Raw genomic sequence first — 8,916 nt, forward strand, 5'->3', positions numbered from 1 at the left:
TTCCAAGTAGTTCAGAAGGAAAAGCAGATTTCACTGGACAGTGGAGGATCAAAGATGCTTTCCCGGGAGTAAGGAGAAAGCCTTGAGAAGAGTTGTACAGAAAGAACATGCTTAGCCAGAAGCACCAGGTTGTTCTGCAAGAGTCTCTGAAAGCACTAAGTTAGGAGCAGTGGAAGATCTGGGCTAGGGATTGGTGCATGGGTGTGGCACAGCACATGTATGAGGACCACAGTTCAGGACCTTAGCACACACATAAAAAGCTGAGTGTGGCTGCACTTGCCTACCACCCCCAAACAAGAGCCTGAGACAGCACGCTTCCTGGCTCTCACCCACTAGCGGAGCGGCCCAGCTGAAAACTGAGCATCAAGTCCAGGGAAGACTAAGCTGGAGAATGGCTGAAGAAGACACCAGAAGTTAAGCCCTGGATTCCACCAGTGTTCATATCTACACACACATGCACATCCATGTGCATGCATGATTATAGCATGCAAAAAATTAAAAACATAATATTAAGATATTAATCTGCTCCCATGAATTAATGAGCCGAAATTTTTGATGCAACTTTGTATTTAGTAAATGAGCCAAGGCAAATTATGGGTGCATCCTGGCTAGAGGATTTAAGGTGGTATGGGAGGATGTGCGGGCCCTCTGCAAATATTAGATGCTTCTACACAAGAGACTTGAGTGGACCTTAGTGGATGGCAGGAATCCTAGAAGCAATAAATCTCCAGTATCAAGGAACTATTTCCAGCTGTAGGAATTCCAGAACATGCCTTTTTGATGGTCACAACTGAGTGCATTTACTCCTGACTAACTATCCCAGTATTGTTTACTGAAGCATCAACTTAACTGTGCTGTCCTCAGATGCCACGTTCATCATCTGTCAGACTGCCGTCGTTATGAACGAAGGCCGTTCATTAGTCAGTTCCGTGTGTGTATCACGGTTTTAATTTTTAAAGCTTTCTTCTAGTGTGTATTAGAGCTCTCACCATTGTGACAGACGACAGAGACAAACAATTAATGGGAGAAGGGATTTATTTTGGCTCATGGCTTTGGGAGTTTCGCTCCATGGTCAGCAGTGGCTGTTGCTTTTAGGTCTGTGGTGAAGCAGAAACACCAGGACCAATCGGCATGTTGAAATCACATCATGACAGCCAGGAAGAAGAGTAGAGATGGGCCAGAGTAAGAGACCATCCACACTCATGCCTTCCGATGATGCCCTTATCCTCCAGTTCAGTAGACCAACTCACCAGTGCCTAAAGCTGTTAATTAGATCTGAGCCGCAGGATCTGCCATCTTGGGAAAGCCCTCAGATACTAAGACTTGTGCCTTACTAGCCTAGGCTTCTTTCTACTGATTTTTTTAGCATTTTTTTTTAATTATTCATTTTATGTATACAAGTATACTACTGTCTACTGTCGCTGTCTCCAGACACACCAGAAGAGGGCATCGGATCCCATTACAGATGGCTGTGAGCCACCATGTGGTTGCTGGGAATTGAACTCAGGACCTCTGGGAGAGCAGTCACTACTCTTAACCACTGAGCCATCTCTCTAGACTCTGTTTTTTTTTTTTTAAGGTCACCTATAGACTTAGAGACTTTTTGTTTTCCAGATTCCACCCCCTGCCCCATTTGAAGTTCCTTTGGGATTAAAATCCCCGTTCCATCAGTATGGTGTTTACTAATAATACATTTCCACAGTAAGATGCTCTTCAGTAAGTGTGGGAAACACTTCCCTACTCAAGCCTCTTCTGCCCCTCAGTAGCTTCAGACATCCTAAACATACGGCATTTCTTACCCAGCTGATTTTTAGCATGCTATTTTATGTTTTGCGTTGACAAATGAGATAATCTCTCATATTGAGGTTTATGAATGGCTTCATGTTTAAACAAATACTATAGTTTATTTTCCCATCAAGTCATCTAAGCCTTTCCAAGGTCTCTGACTGGTTTCCCCCAGTATTTGCACTTTCACTTTTCTGGTGCCACTGTCTTCCCTCAAGGCAGCTTCCCTGGGGTCCCAGTTCAGAGCTTTACCACAGCCTTGGCTTGTAACCTTAAGCCTGCTTGTGAGGTCTTCACTGTATCTTTCTCCCCACTTGCTCTTCTCAAGAGTGACAAACAGCAATACTATCACAGGCTATTGCGATCTTGCCTTGAAATTTCCTTTACCAAACACAGAGTCTGTTACTTTAAAAGTCAGCCTATCTCAAGGTCTCAGGAAACAGGCAAGAGGAAGCCAGATTCCTTGCCACATTATAACCTCGTGAGGCAGCTTCCAACAGTCTCCATTTCGCTCCAGTCTTCCAAACTCCCACCACAGCTCATTGAGCTTTGCTTACAATTTTCTAGGGGGTTTCCAGCCTGGATTTTCAAACTCTTCCACAATCCTCCCACAGATGTTCTAAAGACCTAACAACCACAATAATCGGGTTTATCATCACCACACCACTCTCAGTACCGACTTAGTGACAAGCATTAATTACTTGTGCTGTAAACTAGATGCTCTGCCAGCCTGCCTTTGAGCAACACAGCCGAAGCAGCTAAATAACCACGACTGCCAGGTGCTGTGTGTCTCTACCACGCAACACGAGAGCCTTGTAAATAGTCCTGGCCACCCCAGATCTCTGTGGGCATCTTGTTCATTCATTCTGTCTGTCTGCCCGTCTCCTTGTCTTTCTCTATCTGGCTGTCTGCCTGTCTCCCTGGCTGTCTCCTTGTCTCCCTGGCTGATGCTTGGCTCATGCCCCCATTCTGAGACACCTTTTCGATCGCCTCCATCTCCCAGCAGATGTCTTATGTTAAGTCTATTCTGTGGCGTGATCTCTTGAGTATCACACCTTGGCCCCAAACCGCCAGGGTAACTTTTTGCCACTTTATCCTAGCAACTTTTGTGCTCGTGTGTACCTGGCCAGAAGCAATTTAGGGAGAAAGTGTTTGTTTTGGCTTACAAGTTGAGCAGAGGGTTAATAGAAGAGGCAGGGGCAAAACCTCCAACTCCACCTCCAGTGATCCACTTCTTCCAGTAACCCCCACCTTGTATGATTAGACATCCTCACAAACAAAGTGACACCATCTGGAAACTGCATGAACTGACAATATGACTGATCCAAGGTATGGTTAAGGGGCAGGTTTTAGTTGTAGACATGAGGTAGAACACAGCCAGAGGCATCTCCAGAGCAGAGAGAGAGAAAGAGAATAGAGGACTGAACATAGCTAGAGAAAGGCAGGAAGTAGATGAATAGAAAGACTGGACCCAGAGGAGGGCAAGAGGAACCAGGAGAAAGCATAGCTAAAAGAGCAGGGTTATAAGGAGAGATGGGCATTGTGCAGGAGAGGGCAGTCCCTGAGCTGGGAGAAGGTTAGGATTCAGGGTAGGCCAGAAGAACTGAGGAGAGCCAGGATGCCAGCATAGATGCTGTAACAGGTACTTGTGACACTGAGAGAACGTGGACTCCACCATGTGCTTTGATAGCTAATAGCATCACACTTAGCCTCTTGTCCCTTCTGCCAGTGATAAAAGGTTCCTCTGATGGAGGGGAACCAGCTTCAGCAGTTCCTAAGGAATGCTGACTTCTCCTCTAGCTGACAGAATTCAGAGTTTGGGGATGCATCCTTTAGCCTCAACTCATGAACCAACAGGGAAGATTTCACACAGTTGGATAACACAAAGCATACGCTGTCCAATGATGGTAAGTGATTGGATAACAAAGACAGCTGGTGGGGAGGACTGATATTTGGGGTGAGCGGACAGGAAGCCACTATTAAGGCAGTATTTAAGCACACATGATGGAGGTGAGGCAGTGAGTGTGTATGTCTCAGGAACAGCATTTAAGAGAGTGGGTGGGACTGTTCCTGGCATGTTTTTAAAAAAAAAAAAAATGTCAAAAAAGGTCATGAAGTCTGGCTGTGAAAACTTAGGCTCTCTGAATGAGATGGGAAGGGTGGCATGTTCTGAGGGAAATGTTCTAATCTCTTGTTTAAAGAGAACATTCCAGTTGATGCACAGGATAGTAGCAGTTGCAAGTGTAAGACTCTGACAAGCCTTAGCTTACTGGGGACCCCCTGAGTGAACAACCTGGAGTCAGGGATTAATGCAAAAGTAAGAGGAATTTTATTGTTCCAGCATCCAAAAGGAGAGGCGACCCTGCACAGCTCATTCAATGAGCTTTTTATACAGTTTTCGGGGCAGCAGCCATTAGGCACAATATGATTGGCAGAACAGTGTGACTTTTTAAACTGATTGGTCTTTAGGGAATGAGGTGCCAAGGATTTCCCTTGTCTGTGGGTGGCCAACAGTCCATCCTGTGGAATGTGTCCCCACCCACAGGTCTGTTACTCCTTCTCTCCTCCCCCCCCCCCCCCCCCGTGGTCTGAAGAGTGAATTACCCTCTCCCTTCCAGAGGGGCAAGTGTCCCATGACCTTTCCAAAGTTCCTGAGCTGACTTCTTCACAAGAAGGTTAGTCAGGTAGCCATGCCAAAATATTATGATATGAAGATATTATGATAGCAGGAACCCAAGTGATTATGATGAAGGGAAGAATGACCTGTCAATCATATTCCAGTTAAAGCTCTTTCCAGGGCCAACATCAAACACTTGAATGTACTTATGCAAGGATCTAAATGGTACCACATTAGGTTTCCAAGGTCAGTGAATGACCTTGATCAAGAACAACCAAAACAGGCTGCCTAAAGCAAGCCCCGAATAAAGAGATCAATAACCGTGCTAATGTGGACAGCGGATTGGACATAAAGACTCAAGCCTTGACAAAAACTAAGAAATGCTAAGATAGGCATTATCTAAATAATAAATTTCATTATTCACTACCAAATAGTCAGCTTTGAAAACATCTACACATAATAAACAGACCAAACAGGAGGTTGTGTTTATGTATTTAGGAACACTAATACACAAACACATGTTGAAAAACATATAAACACAATAGACTAAACAGGTAGTATTTGTGTATTTAGGAACACAAATACACACATACACACACACATACACACACACATACATGCACACATACATGCATGTGCATACACCATTCTTTAAAAGAAAGTAATCAAAACAAAATCAGTAGGCTTTCTTGTGCAGAACAAGATTATTACTGAAAGAGCAGGAAAATGTTACTTTCATAGTTTTACTTAGTTTTGGACTTTTTCAAGTGTTATTCAAGTTGAGTGGTCTTCATTTGAAATGCTTAGGGCTGAAATTCCTTTAGAATGTACAAAGATATCTTAGGGATAGAGTCAGACTCTAAGCATACACTCGTTTGTGTTTCATTTATATCTCGATTTGCATACATGGCCCACAGGGTTGTGACTGTGTTTTGAATGCCGCGCCTTTGACCGCTTCCCACCATGTAAGATCTACTTGTGGTATCATCTTACCACTCCAAAACTTTGAAATTTTGGAACAGTTTGGATCCCATACCTTTGGTGCATGGATGCCCAACCTGTAATGTCTTATTCTTTAAGGTCCAAATGACCAAAGTTAAACTTAGGTTGGACATTATACCTATTGCCTGTATTTGAGTAGCAAAGTTTCTTCTTTGCTGAATTGTATTCTGAAAACAATTTTAATTACAAACCAATTTTCTAGAATGCAGAAGTGTATGAAGGTCATAGGCATTCCCTGGGAAAAGGTATATAAGTGTAAGTGTAAGAAAGTGTAAGTTAGTGTAAGAAAGTGCAATGGGTGTCTGTCCTGCCACTATAGGATGTGGGTCTCCACAGGTCTGGTGTTTGTGTGGAAACAACAGATGTCTGTCAACAGTGATGACAGAACGAGGGGGTTCTGAAGCAGAAACAAGGAGCAAACCCCACCTGGTCCACTTGGATGGGCGTTGTTGGATGGGAAAATCCGACAGACATTTGAGAGATGTATTAGAGACGAATGACCATTCTTTGACACCTCTCATCCTTTACGGGATGAATACTCCAAATGAAGACTGAAACAAAACAATCTCATAATTGCCATCATGACGTGAGGCCAGCCAGATCTGATTTTACCCACTTCCCCACTCCCTTACCCCATTCTGTGACTGGTTCCTACAGAACTCTAACCAAGTTCTTCCAGCTTCCCCATGCCTCAGTTTCTTCATCTGAAATATCAAGATGACAATACCAACCTCCTGGGCTAAGAGAGAGTTTCAAACAAAACAATGCCAGAAAAATACTTAACAGCGTGTCACAAGTATTATGTGTTATAATTGCCTTTCTACAACCTTAGCTATTTTGAAACAAATCTCAGATATCATGCCATTTTAATCTGTAATACTTCAATATGTATCTCTAAAATGGAAAAAAAAGATAATAATAAGGCCCCATGTCACGTAGAAAGATAAGGTTTTTTTTTCCTTAGAAGAATTGTTGGTCTTCTGGAAGCTACAGGAGGAAGAATAGACTCAAATCTGTCCAAGTCAGCAGTTTGGACAAGTTCTCCAGACACAGTACTGTGTTGTCAAGCTGGCTTTCCCTCCTAGGCAGGTAGGGCAAGAAGACAGAGAGTGTGTCTGAGGTAAGGAGGGCAGAGGGCCCCCACTAACTGATTAATGTCCAATACACACAAGATGACGCTAAATTTCATTTGCAACAATTCTGTATGTATTCTTTGGCTGCCAAGCTATTGGGAAAATAGATGTAATTTGTCTTTTTGTCTACTCGTTGATTGTTAGAGATGCTGGCTTTACACGGGTTGTAGTATTACTGAGAGAGCTCATTTACGGTGAAAGGACTGGTTTGGTTTCTGAAATGTGACATAATAGAAGCTCAGGTCCTTCTTTTATTAATCATTTTATTCATTTTCATTTCAAATAATATCTCCCTTCCTGGTTACCCCTCCACAAACCCATCTCATCCCTCTCCCCCTCCCCTTTGCCTCTATGAGGCTGCTCCTCCACCCACTCACCCACTCCCTCCTCATCCCTCTAGCATCCCCTACACTGGGGCATCAAGCCTTGCTCCCCTCCCATTGATGTCTGATAAGGCCATCTGGGGAGGATGTGGAGAAAGAAGAACATTCCTCCATTGCTGGTGGGATTGCAACCTGGTAAAACCACTGTGGAAATCAGACTGAAGGTTCCTTAGAAAATTGGAAATAGTTCTACCTGAAGAACCAGCTATACCACTCCTGGGCATATACCCAGAAGATGGTCCAACATATAACAAGGACACATGCTCCACTATGTTCATAGCAGCCTTATTTATAATAGCCAGAATCTGGAAAGAACCCAGATGTCCTTCAACAGAGGAATGAATACAGAAACAATGGAGTATTACTCAGCCATTAAAAACAATGACTTCATGAAATTCAAAGGCAAATGGATGGAAGTAGAAATTATCATCTGAGCGAGGTAACCCAGACACAAAATAACACACATGGTAAGTACTCAAAGCTCGGGTTCTCGAGAAAATGAAATTCTTAGATACATGTTGTTCTGCATTTTAAATGATAAGGATTGAAGCCAGATAGGCAATACTCTGCAATAATCTATAGTCCCAGCCAAAATTTAGTTAAGACATTTCAACTCTTTCCCTTCCTCTTAACTTCTTATTTGTTCCACGAAACCAGTAACTCCACAGAAACCCCACGCTCACTCTTTGCTTCTGCTCCACATGTAATACCTTGAACTCAAGTATTTTCCCTTTCTCCTTGAACTGGATCTGGGAGTAATTTAATTGCTTCAAAAATAAGATCCATCAGTGTTGAAGATATTAAATATCACATGTATTCAAATCCAGATGGTTACCTACTACTTAAAAAGCAGGGCTGGTGCAAAGGTTCAAATCCAGTGAGTAACACCAGTAACAAGTGAAGGGTGATCCTGGAAAGATTGGAAGGCACGGTCCACCAAAGTCATGGGAAGGAAGCACGGCACAAGCCGCATGACTCTTCAGAGGGGTGACATGTTGTAGAACGGCAGCTTCACGTGGAGAAGGGCCTGGATTCAGAAGTCTGACAGGCACAGGGGAGCTGAAAAACGTGGAGGAATAATCATATATTCTCCATACAGTCTTGTATGGGAAATGTCTTATAAATACTATAAGTGAAACTATTGCATAATTATGTGTAGACGTAAATAGGTAAAATACATAGTTTGTAAACTGTGCGGTATAGCTGTTCTTAAATAACCTTCCTGTGTAGTAGCAGTGCACACTGCCCTGCTGTTCTGTAGTTGGGTTTCCCCCAGCTTCCTACAGCCTGTCTTGACTGATCTCTGTGGCTAAGGGTAAGAGAAGGCACTTAAGACACCTTTCAGCTGCCTCGTGAAACCCTTTCTTTCTCATTTAAGACAGAAAGAAAGAGACGAAGGAGACATGGGTAGAAAGTCACAACCTGATCTTGGGTCAGTACTGTCTACATCCCTGACCCCTCCACAATTAAGCGTCCGAAACTTAAGGGTAGTCTCTGTCTTATTTGCTGCTCAAAACAATGCATCCTTTATAGTAGGGCAATACATATTTGACAAATATGAAAGAACGGATGGGTGAATATATGAATGAATGAGTAAAGTAATTAATTAATTAATTAATTAATTAACACTATTCAGCAGCAATGACCAAGGACTTTGAACATTTCTTTAAGTGCTTCTCAGGCATTTGAAGTTCCTCTGTTGAGAATTAATTCTATGTTTAGTTCACTACCCCAATTTTCAATTGGGTTACTTAGGTTGTTGGTGTCTAACTTCTTGAGTTCTTTGTAATTTTGGATATGAGCCCTCTGTCAGATGCAGGGTTAGTGAAGATTCTTTCCCAATCTGTAGGCTGGCAATTTGTCCTATTGACAATGTTCTTAGCCTTACAGAAGCTTTGCAGTTTCATGAGGTCTGATTTATTAATTGTTGATTTTAGAGCCTGGGCTGTTGGTGTTCTGTTCAGGAAACCGTCTCCTGTACCAATGCGTTCAAGGG

Source organism: Arvicanthis niloticus, chromosome 30, assembly GCF_011762505.2.
Source record: "Arvicanthis niloticus isolate mArvNil1 chromosome 30, mArvNil1.pat.X, whole genome shotgun sequence".
Classification (NCBI taxonomy): domain Eukaryota; kingdom Metazoa; phylum Chordata; class Mammalia; order Rodentia; family Muridae; genus Arvicanthis; species Arvicanthis niloticus.